Raw genomic sequence first — 22,431 nt, forward strand, 5'->3', positions numbered from 1 at the left:
CTGATGTCTGAGACCAGTGTATTGCTACAGCAGGAAAATAATCCTGCAGCAACAGGAAATGTGAATTATTATGTGGATTATAATTAATGTACATTTTTGTATGGGCTGATAAAACAAATTCAGGAAGGCTCTCATGCAACAGGACGATCAAATTAAGATTCTACATCTGTAGCTCCCTGACGGCTACTTGATGTGAAATGCAACCCTATTACAGTGATCCTTAATATTTTTCTCTAAAACCAACAGATTGAACAATTTCAAACTTGGCAGTGTTGGCCATGCCCTCTCCAGATCTCTCTCCCTGGTGCCCTATTAAAATGTTTAGCATATTACCAACTCTCCATAGTACTGGCAGAAGAATAATTGAGTCATGCTCTTTCTGACCATTTATTTTAATTAAAGCAATCAGAATGTCATTCTCTATTTGGACCTTTTATTGCATTTTTAATAAGACAGTAGACAGCCCTTAATACATGCCTACATGTCTAGCTAAATGTGGATAGGTTGAAAAACAATCAAAAGCCAATTACCTAGATACAGACCTACCAGTTTAAAGTTGTATACTGTTTGTTTCTACACTTAATTTCCATTATAGTCCAGGACACCGTTACAAATCTCCCTCAGGCAGTGGTGTGAAGTGCTTAAGTAAAAATACTTTAAAGTACTACTTACGTTGTTTTTTGAGGGTATCTGTACTTTACTTTACTTTACTATTTATATTTTTGGCAACATTTACTTTCACTTCACTACATTCCTAAAGAAAATAATGTACTTTGTACTCCATACATTGTACTCAATACATTTGGAATGCTTATCAGGACAGGAAAATTATCCAATTCACACACATTTTTTAAATTAATGTAGACTACACTGTCCCGTGAATGTCCGGCAAAATCTTCCCTTTGTCCCGCATTTGGGTATTTTAAATGTGGCCACCCTACGTGTGCCCCTGGCTATACATACACTTAAAAAAGCACACAAATTGCTGTGTCTGGTTTGCTTAATATAAGGATTTTTAAAAATTATTCATACTTTTACTTTGATACTTAAGTATATTAGAAATTACAGTGCATTCGGAAAGTCTTCAAACCCTTTGACCTTTTCCACATTTTGTTATGTTACAGCCTTATTTTAAAATGGACCAAATACAAAATGTTCCTCATGAATCTACACACAATACCACATAATGACGAATCGAAAACAGGTTTTTAGACATTTTTGCAAATGTATTACAGATAAAAAACACCTTATTTATATAAGTATTAAGACCTTTTGCAATGAGACTCAATTGAGCTCAGGTGCATTCAGTTTCCACTGATCATCCTTGAGATGTTTCTACAACTTGATTGGAGTCCACCTGTGGTAAATTCAATTGATTGGACATGATTTGGAAAGGCACACATCTGTCTATATAAGGTCCCATAGTTGACAGTGCATGTCAAAGCAAAAACCAAGCCATGAAGTCAAAGGAATTGTCCATAGATCTCCCAGACAGGATTGTGTCGAGGCACAGATCTGGGGAAGGGTGCCAAAGTATTTCTGCAGCATTGAAGGTCCCTAAGAACACAGTGGCCTCTATCATTCTAAAATGGAAGAAGTTTGGAACCACCAAGATTCTTCCTAGAGCTGGCCACTGCCATACTGAGCAATCGGGGGAGAAGGGCCTTGGTCGGGGAGGTGACCAAGAGCCCGATGGTCACTCTACCAGAGTTCCTCTGTGGAGATGGGAGAACCTTCCAGAAGGACAACCATCTCTGCAGCACTCCACCGATTAGGCCTTTATCTAGAGTGGCCATACGGAAGCCACTCCTCAGTAAAAAAGCAGATGACAGCCCCCTTGGAGTTTTGCCAAAAGGCACCTAAAGGACTCTCAGACCATGAGAAACAAGATTCTCTGGTCTGATGAAACCAAGATCCCTACGGTGAAGCATGATGGTGTCAGCATCATGCTGTAGGGATGTTTTTCAGCGGCAGGAACTGGGAGACTAGTCAGGGTTGAGGGAAAGACGAACGAAGCAAAGTACAGAGAGATCCTTGAGAAAGTGATACGATTTCATGTTACATGCCTTACAAAATGTCGAACTACCAGACAATCCCCAAGGACATAACATGAACGAGGGCAATAATGAATGGTTGTCGATTTTCTTTAGTCAATCAGGGTGCATTTTATGTGTGTCTGCTATTAAAATGTAACAATTTCTTTGTCAATGTGTGTGTGTGTGTGAGGGTGTGGTTTCAGTTTCCTAATGTCAATTCAGTTATATGGGCAAAAGTCACGCTTTAAGCAACTGTCTGAAACCTGGAGATGTTTTTTATTTGCGGTCTCAAAAAAGGTAAATCTGCTAATATCAAATGCCTATTTCTCTTCACTGATGATATATTGTCCATGAATTCCTCGTACATTGTAATGAAAGTGGAAGATGAGAATATACAAATGATAATTTTTGAATGTTAAACAATGAAATAGTGGACTTGTAAAACAGTAGATTGCTGCTAATCAATGGCTACGCGGGGTTTCCAAGCATTCTGACTTGTGTTGCTGTGCTATTGTATTTCTGAAGGTTTCTCCCCTTTCAGGCATATTCAGGCTCATTTAAGGATGACAGGTTTCCATCACATTGAGCCTCATTACTTCTCTCGTCTTTCTTTAAACTGAGCTAAGATCAAGTCCATTCCTCACGGCCCATCCGGTTCTACCGCTAGCCAAAATTCTGATATGAAAATATCCCTGTTGTATGACTATTCCTATTTATGTTGTAACCGTGGGGTTATTAAAAACCTTCTCCAACATAGACCAATAAAGAGTAAATATCCAAATGTAAATAGAAACATGTTGTGTCTGACTGAGTCAACCTTGCAACCCGATTTGACCTCTAACTCTCAGCTCTCTCACGATCACGCCAACCCACAGGTAACCCTCAACACTTACACTAATACATTCATGCGTCACCAACAAAAGTAGTCCCTCGGGTTTTTAACAGCATTCTTTTCTATATTCAATCTAACACTATAGAAATAGAACACTATTCTATCATTGTTACAATGTTTCTCAAATCTCTCCCAAAATCAAACCCTTCAGCAAGAAAAGTCTGTTACCCCTGAAATTCACAGAGACGTGCTCATGCTTTTCTGCACTAAGGGCTTCTAATTGAGCTTTGAAGTGTCGTACAAATCTCTGCTAATGTTGTTCTAATAGAGAGCAATAGTCATTTTTATAGGCACTAACCGATGCTATCTCTGCCATGGCTCGTTGGCCAAAGGCTATGGGGAAAGGATTGTTTTTTGTTGTTGATAAATGCCAAAAAATAATGTCTGTGGAAAACACATGCTTAGAAGATCTTATATGTTTTGTTCTATGAGATAATCTTAATCAGTTAACATCACCTTTTTTTCAAGCATTTATGTAATCAAAACAAGTAAAAAGCTAACGCAGTGCTAGCATGCAAAAAAATAAAACTACACCTTTGACGTATAGCTAACAGGCTTAGCTTACGTTATCCAACAGACCCAAAGTCTCTTCTGGACAACATCGTTCGAGAACCGATAAAACAAGCAACTTCCCGTGGAAGACATGTGGTTACAACCTGGAGCAGAACAATGTACCATCCTTGCATTTTTGTTCGACTTAGTAAGCATAGAGCAAACTAGATTTTTGGTGGACTAGTGTTAGTAGTGTACACTAATTTGCGTGGTCGGTGTAGTGAAGTGAAACATTTTGCAACTAATGCTGTAGTTCCATTTCTATGGCAGTTAGCGACTTGTTAGCAACTGATTTATTTTGAGCACATGTTATGTTTATATTTTAATAATTTAGCAGATGCTCTTGTCCAGAGCAACGTACAGGAGCAATTACTGTTAAGTGCCATGCTCAAGGACACATCGACAGATTTTTCACCTTTCCAGCTCTGGGATTTGAACCAGCAACCTTTTGGATACTGGCCCAACGCTCTTAAGCGCTAGCCTTCATAATTCATAAAGGCCATGTTAACTGATTGATATTATCTCATAGAACAAAACGTATAAAATCCCCTAACCCTGGGTTAACCCCAGACCTTATTTTCGGCGAATATCCCCAACCCCCATTATTTTTCCAAATCACTTCCACCATAGGAATGGCCAACGAACCAGAGGTAGAAAATGCTAACTAATTTTCCGTTTTAAGGACTACAAGCTGGCGAGCTATATTCCCTCATTAATTGGAGATCTTGATTAAAGATCCAGGGACCCAATGGCCCAGCTACTGTAATAGAAATTAATGTCTGTCATGCTGAAAAGATATCGAGGACTTTATTAAGCCCTGCGGACCAAGGGCTTGACTTCATCAAAATTATCTATTAGAAGGGGATTGAAGTTCAAGAGGAGATATATTAACAAAGACATAGATCCAGTGAAACCTGTCACCAAAAAAAAGAAAGTCCTTGGACAAATATCAGACAAAACAAGCTAACAGCAATAGCAGATAGCTACTCCCAGGACAGGGAAGCAGTGAATTACAGAGCAAAGGCGAGACAGAATTAGTATTACAGTAACTTGCCTGATTCTCTATGTTCCATATAATGTATCCTTTTATGAAGCAGCCATGTTTGGTGTAGCATAGAGTAACACTGACCTCCACTTAGGAACCACTCTGTTCCACATTTTGTACTGTAGAATTGATGTTCCTCATCGTTGTAACCTCATCAGTAACCTTTAGGCTCTAGGAGGTCCTCACCTAGCGAACATGTCTCTGCCGATATGATCTGTTTGAGCTTTTCTCTCTTTGTGTTTCCTCCAACTGCTGGCTGGTTCTACTGCAATACAGGAGCAGCTAGCCACATCTTCTTTCAACACAAGCACTGAGCACGATCCTGACCTAGCATCTCCCTCAGTGACAGGCTGGCCTATGATTCCCCATCAGCTTGCTGTGGAAGGCCACCAGAACAGCAAGTGGGACAGAGCCAGAGAGCAGCAGCTACTCCAATTACCATGGCCCCTGTCAGAGAGCCTCTAGTCAGCCTGAGCCCACACGTCTCACCATGGAGGTCCTGGAAGCAGCTGCCTGCTGGACACATTCACTGTTGCATTCAGTGAACCCTATGGTGTTGAAACAGTGTTCTTCTGAAGCTAGTGGTCCTCTGTGGGGAAAGCACCGTTTTTTTGCCATCAAGGATTTTCTACGAGTGACAGATTTGTGTTCATTTACGAGTTTAATTGTAGTGTGAGCTGCAAGAACAGAGTGCTGTGGATAGCACTTTGTTAGTCCATTATCGAACGCTGACGTAAATGTGTCTTCTGTGCAATCTAAATTGTTGAGTGTATAGTATCGGTGGCCTCTCAACAGCTCCAAGAAGCTATCCAGTAGAAAGGAGAGTAGTAAAGCCCTTTTCAGCTTGAGAAGGAACTTGGGAAACTTTAATCATGAAACTTTAATTCACTCTCTCAACGCTGAAGGGGATGATTAAAACAGGGACGAGGATAGAGGTCTTGTCTGTGTTCTGTAGAGTCCAATTAAGGTGGAACTACTAAATCACATAGACCACCAAAGTAATTTGGATGAAATAGATGAATGGTCTAAGTCACCGACTGACAGCAAATGAGATCCATTGACTAGTGTTCCATACCGAATAGTGTTGATGTGTTTGCCTCATTGCTGTGAGTCTTGGTTTGTTTTCATTTTTAACATTAAAGCAGATCAATAATGGGATTGCATTATTGGTGTGTGTTTAGTTGTGCATAAATGCACAAATCAGTGTGTCAACGTGTGCATGCCTGCGTATGTGAGTGCATGCCTACAGTATGTGATGTGCCTCTGTGTAAGTAAGCAACCTTCCAAATTATATTATGTTATTCATACCCATACCTCTAAAAACAGTCAACGTGAGTTTAGACTCAACGTGAGTTTAGAGGGGGTAAAGAAGGAGAGTTTACTCAGTCAAGAAGGCCTGTATCCTGATCCTCCTCGTCTCATCAGGGAGAACTCTAACAGTGCTGTGCCATCTTTCAAATGAAAAACAAGAGAAAGGGGATATCTACAAGACTCACCGTCATATTCTAAACTAAAGAGATCAACGAAGGTTGATATCCCCTTCCTATTCCTAACATTCGCTCCCATGAAAAAAAAAGGTAAAACAAATCAGGTTTTGATAGAATAGAATACTTGAACCAAAGCCAATGCAATAGTAAAACAACTATCTTGCCGATCACAGGCCAGTGACAAAGAAAGTGATCTAAATACATCAGTCCATTGGTCAAGGATGTATTTACAAATGTAACGGTGTAAACAACATGCAACTAAAGCGTGTTAGTCTCAGTGAGTGTGTTTCTATGTGACTATGTCTCTATGAAGTGTTTCCAGACAGGAAATGTGTAACATGTTGACTAGACCGGGAGCGTGCGTTCACACACCAGACACGATCAGGACACGCAGGTTGTAATATCAAAATAAACTCTGAACCAACTGTATTCATTTGGGGAAAGGTCGAAAAGCATTAAACATTTTTGACAATTTTGCTAGCTAGCTTGCTGTTGCTAGCTAATTTGTCCTGGGATATACACATTGGGTTGTTATTTTACCTGAAATGCACAAGGTCCTCTACTCTGACAATTAATAGTAAACAGATAGAAATAGAAATAGAAATAGATTTGTGTCTAGTAAAATCTCCTCCTTCTGGCTGATTCCTTCTTCTTCGTTGGACTTTATATGGCAGTTGGCAACCAACTTTAAGGTGCATTACCACCACCAACTGGACTGGAGTGTGCACCTCAGTTCATCTTTCAATCCCCCACGCGGGTATATGCTCCTAAAAATCAATGAGGAGATGGGAGAGGCGGGACTTGCAGCGCATCAAGCATCACAAATAGAACCAAGTTCTATTTCAGCGCCTGGCTACGTAGACTTTCATTGACGTGCGTGAGCAGTGTGGATATAAGAGAGAGTAATTAAATTACACTGATCCCCAGTCTGCTGAAAGCATCTCACAGCCATTTGTGTTCATTTACCAGAGGCGCTGATGTGGCTTGTGAGTTTGTTGCCATGGTAACCTCAGTTTGACACCAAGGGTGTTTACACTGTAATCCCCAAGGACTTTTAAACTCAAATACTTCTAGTAAATTGAACACAATGTCAGTGAAAAGGCATTACTACTTAAAATGTTAATGTGGTACTGACTCAAAACTAAATTAGAAGTCACATCAACTCTAATGATAACAAATGTTTAAAAATCCAGCATGCTACTGCAGGTAGATTTTTTTGAATTGTTTTTCAAATCTGTGTTTTTGCATATACATTCAGTGATTAATCTTATGCTACACAAAGATAAATAACATATTTTCCTAAACTAATCCAATCATTTTGTTATATTTTTTTATGAAATGGTTATTCCAGTTGTATTTTTTTTTTTTACTGACGAATTCAAGAACCATGACACTAACAAATACAGTCATGGGTGGTACAATTCACTCATAAAGGCAAGGCATTCTGGGAAATCATATTGGAGGTGTGGCTTAGTGAGGGCGACCCCCTATAGGCAGAAGTGACGCTTGAAACGGGCAAACCACAATAAATACATGTTTACTTAGATACTAAAGGGGGTCATGATTTTCTAATGGACTGGGATTGTAGTGTGTGGGTATTTGAGTTGGTGTATAGGCAAGGAAGGAACGTATCGTACTTCATTTGTCACTTTTCTACAGCTCTACACAAAGCAACCCATAGGAGTCAATGATCTGCCAAGTAAACATTTAAAATGATAAAGACCATAAAAAATTCTCAGGAACTCATGTAAAATATTTTTAAAATCCCAACGTTAAATGAATTTAATTCCCAGAGAATAGGTCATCTAATTGTGCCTGAGAATACCTTTAGTTTAGAAATGTGGTGTCATAACAATACACATAATCTAGCCTTTTGACAGGTAAACATTTTACTGCTGGCAGCCCCTTTGTTCTGAGTCTGTGTCTCTCTGTACCCATCAGAGTACTTAAGGATGGTTCTATCCAATGTCATTGGATAGATCAATCAACTCTTACAAACACTGTTTAATGATGTATAGATACATTTAGAGGATAACCGATGCTTCAAACCATTGAGCTATCTTAGGAGAGTTCTGTACCAGGGTGAAATTACAGCAGTACTGCATGCTATGCTTGCTATGCTACATGCTATGCTTGCTATGCTACATGCTATGCTTGCTATGCTACATGCTATGCTACAGATCTTCTAAAAGCTCGAGGTAAGATAATGGAAGTGGGGAAGTGTTTCTAATGGACTTGGAACCCATCAATGGGACTGGAGTTTGGTGTACTTGAGTGGGTCTGTTCTCATAATTGCTTTTGCATAGTATTTATTTAGCATTGTGAGTATTCACGTGGTCTTGGCTAAGGAGAGTGAAATATATATATTTTTTTGCATTGCGTGCTTGTACCAGACAGCTGAAGTCACTCCTTCAGCATAATTGCCTCAAGGTGCTGGTCTGGGCACTGTGCTCATAGCAAAGGTTTCTCATATTATTAGTACGATGTACTTAAGTTTGTGCACTGAGAAGAGAATACACCTCAGCAATTTATAACACTTGTTACCAGAACGGTGAGTTCCAGACCTTTCTAGAGCTATGCAGAATTAGTTATTGTTGATGGCCATCTCATGAAAAATTATTACTTTAGGGTATGTCTTTTTATGCTGACATCTATATTTTGCCTTAATGTTCAAGAGGTAAAAAAAAAACATAATTGTTTTCCTTTTCAACAAAAGAAGGGAAATAGGGCTTAAAATGACTGAAATGCTTCAGAAATATAGTAACAAATTATTAACAATTTACCTTTCTTATAACTGTAAAATAAAGATGATCACATTTAGTGACAGTACAAATTTGGCCCCATTTCACACAACTGACGACAAAGCATTTTCTGCCAGGCTTCCTCTGAGTGACGTAGATACCATTTAAATGTTTGCAAACTCGTTACAACTTCAGCTTTGCGGATGAAGTGATTTTGTCCCTTTGTGACCAATGGAAAGTGGTCTCGTTTCAATTCGACTAAATTATTTAGTAATTTTTCATGTTGAGAGTTCCAATTCCGGGCAAAAAAATATCACAGTGAGACAAGATCACGGTTGATGAAATTGCTGGCTGTTCCCTTTTCATATGCCTTCTCCCAGTTGTAACGTCGGATTACAAATCAAAGGCCCCGGGTTTTTCTACTCTGTCGGGCTCTCAAATTTTGTTGTGCATCAGAAGGTTTTGCCTCATTATGTCAGTCACTGACAGTCGCTCAATTAGCCATGTCAGCTAACAGTTTTTTGATTGGTAAATTAGTCTAGCCAGCTATCTAAACGTGTAGTAATCATGGCCGAATACCGACCAGGGAGGACATGCAGGGCACGTGATCCCAAATATTGTCCCCCAGCCAAAAAGCCCCACCCCCTGCGTCACAATGGCATTCGATAAACTATTAGCATACGTTGCTATATCAACGGTGTGATGACCTAATGATTCGAATTTGGAAATCATTACAGCCTAAATTACGTTCTTGCCATCATCGCTATACCAACAAGGCTGATTTCCGTGATAATTTCCGCTGTTTAAACAAGTTTTGTTTAGCTAACAAAATGAAAACATTACTTCAAACTACTTTTGGGCACCTTTTTTAACATGAAATCCATGTCTTAAACGTTGCTATGTTTTTGGAAATAGTCAGCTAATTTCCACTCCATTCATATGCAAATCTGTTTGATTCACACACTGGCTTGTCTGGCTGGTATGTTTTTCTTTTCACCTGCTCTTCCCTTCCCTACACTGAAATAATATTTTCAGCAGTCCTCTATTACGATTCATTTTTCCCCCTATCTCGCATAGCTCATTAGTACACCCTTGTGGTTGAATATATATGCATCTATTGTAGGTCCTAGGAAACAACAAAGAATAATGTGGAACAAATCAATTCCACCAAAGGATACCTTACAACATCTGTGAAAACCAACCTGGCAATATTTAAGATTGTAATACATAAACATAAAAATATTATTTTTGGTACAGTTGTGTCATTCATTTATTTTCACAGATTTTTTGAACACTCACATGGCAATCTTAGACTAAAAGTCTGAACTCTTGTGTGTGGAATATAGAGGAGGTGGTTGCTGTGTGGGTTTGAGGTTCTGCCTGTCACTTGTTCTCCACAGGCAGCCAGTCTCAGATGGGGGACTTGAAGAGGGAGACTGCAAAGTCCAGGCACTGCTACTCTCTTTGTTCTGAGTGTTTGCAGTGCTAGTGTTTTTAATTAGTCTGTGTATCTCAGTACTGTGCCCAGTATGATAGAGCAAGAAAACTTTCTTAGCAATTAATGACAATGACATTAACTGTAGATGATGGAATGAAAAGTTGGAGGGTGATTGGTAATGGAGGACATCAGGTGGATTCATGTCTGGGTGTTGGGCAGATTTAAAGGGAACAGGGTAGGAGACAGACGTAAACAAGCAAACACACAAGTTAGCCTTTGCTGTGAGAATATTTGATGGATTAGTGCAGTGTTATAAATGGGAGATGCTGTATGTACTTTTAAACAGTTTTGGATGGTATAGCCTACCGCAAGCTGGTCCCCCTCACACTCACGATCACAGAGAATCAGACTGATCTGAACTCACCGGCTCTGGTGGATGGGATACCTCCTGGGGGTCTTGGACAGTCGATGGTCCTAAAGCCATTTGGAGAGTTTTTATAAGCTCAGCATAACTACCATTTCCTGCTTTCTCGAATGTCAACCAAAGCTTAACATATTTTGACTATTGGGCTTTACCAAAGTGTAGTGTGTCAGGGCTTCCAGTGGTCGACCGTCCACCTGCTCCAACTGGAGAAGAATGTTGACTTCCACTAAGGTAACCCGATGAAAACAAAGAGAAAAATATAAGTGCTAGGGAATCTAAAACTATCTTCAGGTTATTTAGTTTGCAAATAGTTATTATCTGAGATGCTTTGCATTCACCTTAACAGATGGTGACCCCAGCTAGGAGCGAAAGTGCAGTGAGGTTTCCCAGGTCTCGCCTTCCTTTCCTACTTCTTCCAACCAAGTAATTCGCCCGGATTTCGAAGCACTTGTTCCCCTTCTTGATTCTGCTCCGGTAGCCCTCCTTCTGTTTCTCCTGTACCTTTTCGATGTTCAGTTTGACCTTGATTGATAACAGGAATAAATGCAATTATATTTCATATCATGTTTTACCTCCTTATTTGGTGGAGGCCTGGACGCTGCTGTGAATTACCTTCAGGTTGTTCTCCCACCATTCCTGGTACCCGCCAAAGGACTTGCCCATTGCAGTCATGAGGGTCTCGTTGGTCCATTCACCAAACCTGGAGGAGGGGGTAGGAAAGCGATATCTATTGAGAATGTAAGATATTGAAATATGTCTGATTATGTACCATGGATAAACAAAAACAAATTGTAAAGAATAAAACAAACCATTGGTGACAGAATATAACCTATAACATCCGTACCTTGTTCCAGCGTTCATGACCTCAGTCACTCAAGAGGACCTCAGGTGTTGAAGATGTCCATCATCGCCTTGGATGTGGCCTCGCCAGTTTCGTCCTTGATGGGTATCATACAAAATGAAAAAAAGACATTTTTGGATACAAGCCCCCTTTTCAATGGGTTACAAGAAGGGAATTTAGAGTTAAGTACGTCCTCTTCCTTTACTGACCTTACTGGGTATTGCCTCCACCCACTTGGTAAAGTGATCGGTCGCCGTCAGACAGCAGCTGTTGCCATTACTGGATTTCGTGAAGGGTCCGATGAGATCCACCCCTAACATTTAAAGTGTTGGAGAGAATATGACTTTATTCTTATCCGTATATGTGTCATACAGTAAGCAGATTTTCATATTCGTAAGGATACTGACACACACACACACACTCTATAATATTGAACTCTGCTGTGGTCAAATAAAACAACCTATTTTGAGTTGAATTTGAATTGGGACACTTACCGATCATGAGCCATGGTGAAACACCTTTGATGGGCTTCAACTCCGGCACTACAGTCTTTACCCTCTCAAACCTCTGGCAGGCTACACAGCGTACTGACCTTTAAGCAAAAAGTGACACATTTAAACATGGTGTGCTCCCTGATATGACATGAATTGAAATCATAATAATTTCAGAAATAATAGAATGTGATTGATTAGCAAAAGGTTATTTCACTTGCCCAGCTGTCCACCACCTTGACAATTCCCTGTCAGAAGAAGCGTAGGTTGATTTTGGCAATCATGCTATTCAATCCGAATTGGCCAGCATGCATCTCGGTCAGCACGTCCTCCTTCTCCTCTTTAGTAAAAATCACCCTCCTGTGTGGCTGGCCATCCTTCCCCCGTAGGTACTGTGATTGCCTAACAAGTTGAAAGAGATGAATTGTTGAAATACTCAAGTCTAAGTACATTTGCACTGCTGCTTTTCTCGCTCTCTGTTTCTACTCTCTCCATCTTCTCTCTGTCGGTCTTCCACTCTCTTCCAACCTCTCTCACTTTCATCCTTTCTTTCTCGCGTTCTTCCTCTCTCTGTGTATGTCTAGAGAAGACACCGAGTTAAGGGCATTTGGAATTACCATAATTGCTTACACCTATCCATTTGATTGATCAGGTTTAACGTATAGCTAGATACCTCAATATGACAGACATATAATTATATCAGAGGAGGCTGCTGAGGGGAGGACGGTTCATAATAATGGCTGGAATGGAGTCAATAGAATGGGATCAACCACGTGTTTGATACCATTCCATTAACTCCATTCCAGACATTATTATGAGCCACCCAGTGCCAACCCAGACAGGAAGATCACGTCAGTGACTCAACCACCTCAAGTGACGCACCCCTTCTAGGGACGGCATGGAAGAGCATCAGTAAGGCAGTGACTCAGCCCCTGTAATAGGGTTTGAGGCACAGAATCCCAGTGGAGAGAGGGGAACGGGCCAGGCAGAGACAGCAAAGGCGGTTCGTTGCTCCAGTGACTTTCTGTTCACTTTCACACTCCTGGACCAGTCTACACTCAATCATAGGACCTACTGAAGAGATGAGTCTTCAATAAAGACGTAAAGGTCGAGACCAAGTCTGCATCTCTCACATGGATAGGCAGACCATTCCATAAAAATGGAGCTCTATAGGAGAAAGCCCTGCCTCCAACTGTTTGCTTAGAAATTCTAGGGACAGTAAGGAGATCTGCATCTTGTGACTGTAGCATACATGTAGTTATGTATGGCAGGACCAAATCGGAAAAATAGGTCGGAGTAAGCCCATGTAATGCTTTGTAGGTTAGCAGTAAAACCTTATAATCAGCTCTAGCCTTAACAGGAAGCCAGTGTAGAGAGGCTAGCACTGGAGTAATATGATCACATTTTTTTGGTTCTAGTCAAGATTCTAGCAGCCGTGTTTAGCACTAACTGAAGATTATTTAGTACTTTATCCAGGTAGCCTGAAAGTAGAGGATTGCAGTAGTCTAACCTAGAAGTGACAAAAGCATGGATTCATTTTTCTGTATTTTTGGACAAAAGGTTTCAGATTTTTGCAATGTCTCAAGTTTTACTTGAGACAACTGTACAACCATCAAGATTAATTGTCAGATTCAACAGAAGATATCTTTGTTTCTTGGGACCTAGAACTACCATCTCTGTTTTGTCCGAGTTTAAAAGTAGAACATTTTCCGCCATCCACTTCTTTATGTCAGAAACACAGGCTTCCAGGGAGGGCAATTTTGGGGCTTCACCATGTTTCATCGAAATGTACAGCTGTGTGTCGTCTGTATAGCAGTGGCAGTTAATCTTATGTTTCCAAATGACATAACCAAGAGGTAAAATATATAGTGAAAAGAATAATGGTCCTAAAATGGAGCCTTGAGGAACAGTTGATTTGTCAGAGGACAAACCATCCACAGAGACAAACTGATATCTTTCCGACAAATAAGTTCTAAACCAAGACCATGTCCATGTCCATGGTCTCATGGTGTCCATGAAGACCAATTTGGGTTTCCATTCTCCCCAAAAGAATGTGGTGATTGATGGTATCAAAAGCAGCACTAAGGTCTAGGAGCATGAGGACAGATGCAGAGCTTCGGTCTGACGGCATTAAAAGGTAATTTACCACCTTCACAAGTGTAGTCTCAGTGTTATGATGGGTTCTAAAACCAGACTGAAGCGTTTCGTATACATTGTTTGTCTTCAGGAAGGCAGCTACGCAACAGCTTTTCCAATTTTTTTTGAGAGGAATGGGAGTTTCGATATAGGCCGATAGTTTTAAAAATATTTTTTGTTCAAGGTTTGGCTTTTTCAAGAGAGTCTTGATTACTGCCACTTTTAGTGAGTTTGGTGTACATCCGGTGGATAGAGAGACGTTTATTATGTTCAACATAGGACAGCCAATCACAGGAAGCAGTTTAGTTGGAATAGGGTCCAGTATGCAGCTTGAAGTTTTAGAGGCCATGATTATTTTCATCAATGTGTCAAGAAATATAGTATTAAAAAACTTGAGTGTCTCCCTTGATCCTGGGTCCTGGCAGAGTTGTGCAGACTCAGGACAACTGAGCTTTGGAGGAATACACAGATTTAAAGAGGAGTCCGTAATTTGCTTTCTAATGATCATGATCTTTTCGTCAAAGTTCATGAATTTATCACTGCTGAAGTGAAAGCCATCCTCTCTTGGGGAATTCTGCTTTTTAGTTAGCTTTGTGACAGTATCAAAAATAATTTGGGGATTGTTCTTATTTTCCTCAATTAAGTTGGAAAATTAGAATGATCGAGCGGCAGTGAAGGCTCTTGGATACTGCACGTACCGTCTTTCCAAGCTAGTCGGAAGTCTAGGGAGCTAGTTTCTTATGACAAAAGTTTTTTGTCTTTAGGGGTGTTACTGCATCTAGGTTATTACACAAGATTAAACTAAGTTCCTCAGGTGGTTAACTGATTTTTGTACTCTGACGTCCTTGGGTAGGTGGAGGGAGTCTGGAAGGGCATCTAGGAATCTTTGGGTTGTCCGAGAATTTATAGCACGGCTTTTGATGATCCTTGGTTGGGGCCTGAGCAGATTATTGAGTTGATGATGGCTCCGAAAGCCTTTTGGAGTGGGTCTGTGGACTTTTCCATGTGAATATTAAGGTCACCAAAAATTTGAATGTTATCTGCCATACCTACAAGGTTCAATAGGAATTCAGGGAAATCAGTGAGGAACGCTGTAAATGGCCCAGGAGGTGTGTAAACAGTAGCTATAAAAAGTGATTGAGTAGGCTGTATAGATTTCATGACTAGAAGCTAAAAATACGAAAACTTGAGTTTGCTATCGTAAATGTTAGCAACACCTCCGCCTTTGCGGGATTAGCGGGGGATATGGTCACTAGTGTAACCAGGAGGTGAGGCCTCATTTAACACAGTAAATGTTTCAGTCAGGCCAATCACATCAAGATTATGATCAGTGATTTGTTAATTGACTTTAACTGCCTTGGAAGTGAGGGATCTAACATTAAGTAGCCCTATTTTGAGATGTGAAATATCACATTCTCTTTCAATAATGACAGGAATGAAGGTCTTTATTACAGTGAGATTGCTAAGGCGAACACCACCATGTTTAGTTTTGCCCAACCTAGATCGAGGCACAGACACGGTCTCAATGGGGATAGCTGAGCTGACTACATTGACTGTGCCAGTGGCAGACTCCACTAAGCTGTCAGGCTGGCTAACATTCTGCTGCCTGGCCTGCACCCTATCTCATTGTGGAGCTAGGGGAGTTAGAGCCCTGTCTATGTTCATAGATAGGATGAGAGCACCCCTCCAGCTAGGATGGAGTCTGTCACTCCTCAACAGGCCTGGCTTGGTCCTGTTTGTGGGTGAGTCCCAGAAAGAGGGCCAATTATCTACAAATTCTGTCTTTTTGGAGGGGGAAAAAACTGACTCTGCTGTAGAGCTCATCACCCCCCCTTCAACAGTAAAGAGGCGACTAAGGGATGCAGAGTTGCAAAGAAAAAGCCATATCTCAGACTGGCCAATGAAAAGAAAAGATTAAGATGGGCAAACGAACACAGACACTGGACAGAGGAACTCTGCCTAGAAGGCCAGCATCCCGGAGTCGCCTCTTCACTGTTGACGTTGGGACTGGTGTTTTGCGGGTACTATTTAATCAAGCTGCCAGTCTGTTTCTCAAACTAGACACTCTAATGTACTTGTCCTCTTGCTCAGTTGTGCACAGGGGCCTCCCACTCCTCTTTCTATTCTGGTTAGGGCCAGTTTGCGCTGTTCTGTGAAGGGAGTAGTACACAGTGTTGTATGAGATCTTCAGTTTCCTGGCAATTTCTCTCATGGAATAGCCTTCTTTCTCAGAACAAGAATAAACTGACAAGTTGCAGAAGAATGTTCTTTGTTTCTGGCCATTTTGAGCTTGTAATCGAACCCAAAATGCTGATGCTCCAGATACTCGACTTGTTTAAAGAAGGACAGTTTTATTGCTTCTTTAACCAGAACAACAGTTTTCAGCTGTGCTAACATAAATGCAAAAGGGTTTTCTAATGGTCAATTAGCCTTTTAAAATGATAAACTTGGATTAGCTAACACAACGTGCCATTGGAACACAGGAGTGATGGTTGCTGATAATGGGCCTCTGTACGCCTATGTAGATATTCCATTAAAATTATTATTATTATTTTAATGGACCAAAAATGTGCTTTTCATTCAGAAACAAGGACATTTCTATGTGACCCTACACTTTTGAACGGTAGTGTATACATATACAGTATATACAGTACAGTTAAAGGTTTACACATCTAGACATTCAAAAGGTTTTTATTTATTTTTACTATTTTCTACATTGTAGAATAATGTTGAAGACATCAACACATATGGAATGATGTAGTTACCAAAAAAGGGTTAAACAAATATATTTTATAGTTGAGATTCTTCAAAGTAGCCACCCTTTGCCTTGATGACAGCTTTGCATACTCTTAGTATTCTCTCAACCAGCTTCATGAGGTAGTCACATGGAATCCTTTTCCAACTGTTTTGAAGGAGTTCCCACATAGGCTGAGCACTTGTTGGCTGCTTTTCCTTCACTCTGCTGTCCAACTCACCCCAGATCATCTCAATTGGGAGGAATTGGCCGAGTTTTATTGCAAGGAATTCTAATTGGTCAACCACAGGCTAGTGCTGGGTTATAAAGTACATCCTGTGCCTTTGTTCTGTGGCGAGAATCACAGGAGAGAATCACTGAGGACCGGTGAGCAAAAACATTCACCATCCACTTCCAAGCATGATTTGTCAGCTTTGAATAAACCTATTTTCCTCCCCCTGATTTGCTTTGGGGTCTGTGTTATTGAAGAGTAACTTGAACTGCTAACATTTGGTGCCGTGACCCGGAATAATTGGTCTGAACAACAAGAAAAACTCAACTGTGTGTCGATCCAGAAGAAAGAGAGAAGGCTGAGCGGAAACCCACTTTGGCGAGTTAACTATTAATCTCCTGATTGATGGCATAATTGCTGGGTGAGTCTAGACCAATATCATTTTAATAAACAAAATCAGGTTTAAATGTCTGAATGCAATGAGTGATATGTGATGTATAAGGTTCAAGTCCTTTGTTCTCTATGAAAAGGTTTGAGGCCTTTGTCTTTGTTCTCTATTATAGGTGTTTGATTCCTCCATTAAAAGGTTAGAGTCCTTTCTTTTTTTGAAACCTTCTTAATGCATAGAGGTGCGTTGCTAGTTGAGTAGCAACTTTAACACGTGTGGTTAATGTAAGCTAATGTAAGCCTTCAACGAGCTTTTTGAAGTGAACATAAGTGTTATGGGTAGCCAGGCCCTACAGAAACAATTGGTGTTCTAGAAGTGGATATATTTTGGTGTTACATAAATATATAAATAAACAGGATACAACTTTTGAAATTAATATGCCATTGTTAAGTGAGAAAACCACTCTGGAAAAGGGCGGAACAGCACCTCTGGATGTGAGCATGACAAATATTTTAAATTCACTGTTTAGTGATATGAGGCACCATTTCAAAGTAGAGAAGTGTAGACAAGAGATAATAAAGAAATATTCTGTCATTGTTGACAACGATGGAATATTGACTATGTCTGATATACAAAAAGCTTAGGGGAAAATTCAGAGAATGTCTAATTCCTTGACAAAGACACGATTGTCTTTAACTGTTTTAGCTGAAGTAAGAAAACGGGATGAGGAATTCTTTCTGGAGAATCCTGACAGGTCATTGAAGAAAAATAAAGAATGTTTGAAAGCTCTTGAACAGATAAAAACCTTGAAAGTCGAGTTTCAAGAATTACAGGAGAGGGTCGGTAAAACAGACTTGGCTCCAACAAGTGGACTCGATGTCCAAGGCCAACCAGAACACAGGCTGTAAAAGGTAGCAAATACAAACCTCCAGTGACAGTAATCACACATAAAACAGCATCTCCAAAACAGTTGGATGAATGGTCAAAAACGTTGAAACATCCGTGAGAAGTGGGTATGAAAACTTGGGACCATTTGAAGCGTTAACTATTGCTTACATCTCTCTAATGCAGTAGGGGAAGCAAACAGACAAGTGAAAGAGGCATGGGGAATAACTCCAGAGGGGAGACATGACTTAGTACCAGGACAGTGGGTAATGGTAAAACAAATATTGTAGGAGGCTCAAGGGTGTGGGGTTTACACGTCACCAAGTACAATTACAAAACATGCACCAGGGCCGGCACAGGCAGGTTTGGGACGACTCCCACTGGTCCCGTGTGTTGTCCCTTTGTAGTCTGTTGGTGGAGGAGTGTGGTAGGGTAGTCCTTGGTCTCACCGTGTATGCACGTGACGGCCAGGGTCTCCGCCAGGTTGGATCAGGGTCACCATACTCCCAGAGTCTACAAGTGCCGTCCTTTCCATTGGCTCTTACCGGGACCACTCTCCCTAGCCCAGCATTCCATCAGCAAGCCGCAGATACACCCGTTGGCTACCTCACTGGCTGAGGTCGAAGGCATCGGGACATTGCGGTTTGAACAGTTCCATGCAATGTGTCCCGGCTCGCCACACTCATAGCATTTCCTGCTGTCCAGGTTCTGGAAGGGGCGTCATCTTGGGGAGCTGGCTGTGAGTGTTCGCCATCCTTGGCCAGGGTCCCGGCTTGGTCCTCCTTGCTTTTTTGCTCCTTCGGGCTAGGGGAGGGTACCGACTTCCGTGGTTGTCTGATGCGCAGGACCTTCAAAGTCACCTGTTGTCCTTCCACCAATTCCATCAGCTGATCTGCGCTCTACCGGGTAACTTGGCTGGCTAAATTTTTAGCTTAGAACGGGAGAGAGCATATAAATGTATCCATGACAACTTTCTCGATGGTCGTGAGTGTCAGGGGTTCAGCAGTTAGCCTGCTCTTTGGCCAGCCTAATTAGATCATGCATTTGTGATCGGGGGACGGTGTAAGATCATCCGCCCAATCATGGAATCTTTGTGCCCTGCTAATCAGGGTGTAGCCATAGCGGCGCAGGTTTTCCTTTTTCAGCACCTCGTAATGCGTTGCCTGGTCAACCGGCAGATCCTGATAGGTCTTCTGTGCCACCCCTGACAGGAAGGGTGCTAATAGGGTGGCTCATTGCTCATGGGGCCATTTCTCCCTAGTCGCCGTCCTCTCGATAGCTTGGACGTAAGCCTCGATGTCATCAGCCTCTGTCAGCTTCAGTTTAAACCTACTGGGTTTGGGACGAGAGAATGCTGCGCTGCCGCTATGCCGGCAGGAGAGGAGAGCGGTCTGCTGGAGAGCTCTTGCAAGAGAGCAGTCTGCTGATGCTGTTCCTTCAGCAGCTCCCGATGCATAGCCTGCTGTGCTATGTTCGCCTCCACCAGCTGTTTCACCAATGCTTCCATTGAGCTCCGTGTCTGTTTAGTTATTGAGCTTGGTTTGGGTTACCCACATTCTCCACCATATGTAGCAGGCTCAAGGGTGTAGGGTTTCCACGTCACCAAGTTCAGTAACAAAACTTGCACCAGTAGCACAACTAGAATGCAAATGGAGAGTTTAGTACGGATTTTTGTACACTGGGGAAGAAGGGGAATTCACCAATTACTTCACAGTCCACAAGCTGTTCTCGTTGTCCGTTCTGTTCTCCGGGGTAATCTTAAAACTCGGGTCCTCAGCCAATACGGTTCGGTACACAAGGGGGGTAATCCGACAGTCCAGGTCACAACGGGCTATCACACAGATATTGTTCTCTCTTCTCCCACTCTTCGTAACGGACATTTTTTTCTCTCCATTCTCTGCCGCTTTGTGCAGGTCGCTTCCTCTTTTTTCCCAAGCACTCCCAGGCTTAATGATCCACAGCCTTGCCTTGTTTTGGCAGGAAGTCCATATAAGACTTAGGGGTGGAGCCAGCGGGCTGCAAGATATCTCCCCTCACCTTTCCCTGCCATCTGCCACAATATGTAATAGAGACATTAGGGCCAAAATGGGAAGGTCCTTTTCAAGTTTTGCTCATAACGAGGTCAGCGGTAGAAGTCCAGGGAAAATCACAATGGATACATGTCACTCATTGCACGGTTGTCCATTTTGATGACAAAGCAGAGCCTGGAGAATATAGAACTGATTGATTAGCTTATCGGGAGACAATCTCAGGTGAAGAAGTATAGTAAGACGATCAGAATCTGATAAGCTTCTATGTTTTATACCGGAGTCATCACATTAGGGAAATGTCCAACGTTTTTCTGAAAATCGAGACATGCTAACTTAGGGAAATCTATGTGAAATATCAATTTCTCTTGAAACCAGGACATGTTACTTTCACTTTTTTGTTTCCTTCGTTCCAGGTTATGAGAATCAACCGTCTGAAGCTGAAACAATATTCCTTGACCCAAGAACAGTACCTGAAATGATACAAGATCACCAGTGAAGTGTTTATTAGAAATGTCCTTATCAACCAGTGGAACAGAAGAAGAATTCCTCACTACCACCAGACTGTCAGAACATAATTTCTAATAGTTATCTATGTGGGACTGATACCAGTGTGGAAGAGCTGGTCACTTTTAAAGGACTTGGTGGATTACCTTGCCAATAGGACGATGTAATATTGTTGTCTTGTAGACAATTGTTTATTTTGTGAATTTCCTCCTAATACAAGATGTGTGTCACGCCCTGACCTTAGTATTCTTTGTTTTCTTTATTATTTTGGTTAGGTCAGGGTGTGACATGGGTGATATGTGTGTTTTTGGCTTATTCTAGGGTGTTTGTACTGTCTAGGGGTTTTTGTAGATTTATGGGGTTGTTTTCATCTTGGTGTCTATGTTAGTTGCTTGTGTCAGCACATTTCGTATATAGCTTCACGGTCGTTGTTCATTTATTGTTTTGTTCAGTTTACTTCGTGTTTTCGTCATCCATTAAAATTATGCATTCACACGCTGTGCTTTGGTCCGCTTCTTACGACGATCGTGACAGAATCACCCACCACAATGGACCAAGCAGCGTGGTAACGGACAGCAGCAGCAATCAAAGGATTTCTGGACTTGGGAGTAGATTCTGGACGACAAAGGACCCTGGGCACAGCCAGGGGAATATTGCCGTCCCAAAGCAGAGCTGGAGGCAGCGAAAGCAGAGAGGCGCCGGTATGAGGAGGCAGCACGGCGGCGCGGCTGGAAGACCGAGTGGCAGCCCCAAAAATGTCTTGGGGAGGGCACCTATTCCACCTCGCCGCACTGGCCTGGCTACGGGGAGCATTCAACCAGGTAAGGTTGGGCAGGCTCGGTGCTCCAGATCTCCAGTGCGCCTTCTCGGTCCGGTCTATCTGGTGCCATCTCCACGCACCAGCCCTCCGGTGGCAGCCCCCCGCACCGGGCTTCCTGTACGTCACCAGAGCCCAGTTCTCCCTGTTCCTCCTCCCCGCACTCTCCCTGGGGTGCGTGTCCTCGGCCCAGTACCACCAGTGCCGGCACCATGCACCAGGCCTACAGTGCGCCTCGTCTGTCCTGAGCCGCTAGAGTCTCCCGTCTGTCCTGAGCCACCAGAGTCTCCCGTCTGTCCTGAGCTGCTAGAGTCTCCCGTCTGTCCTGAGCTGCTAGAGTCTCCCGTCTGTCCTGATCTGCTAGAGTCTCCCGTCATTAGCTTACTGCTAATGTTTTTTAAACTGTCTATTTTTTCATGTTTATTATTGTTTTCTAAAATGACATTTTAAGAATATATATTTTTTTAAATGGTCTAAGGGGCAGTGTAAGAATATTTCCACGATAAATACACAACGCAGAGTATGAGAGGATGAGTCAATAGAGTACTAACGATCAATGGAAGAAGTAGTTTCTCTGGAATAGGGAATGATTGATCAATGGGTCAGAGGTGTGGAAGGAATTTGTCTATGCATCGAGCCTGAAATAGGATTATTGTTATTTGGCCATTGGCCCAGTTTTATTGCAAGGAATTCTAATTGGTCGATCACAGAGTAGGGATGGGTTATAAAGTACATAATTTGTTATGTGGAGAGAGTCA

This window comes from Oncorhynchus kisutch, linkage group LG5 (assembly GCF_002021735.2).
Source record: "Oncorhynchus kisutch isolate 150728-3 linkage group LG5, Okis_V2, whole genome shotgun sequence".
Classification (NCBI taxonomy): Eukaryota; Metazoa; Chordata; class Actinopteri; order Salmoniformes; family Salmonidae; genus Oncorhynchus; species Oncorhynchus kisutch.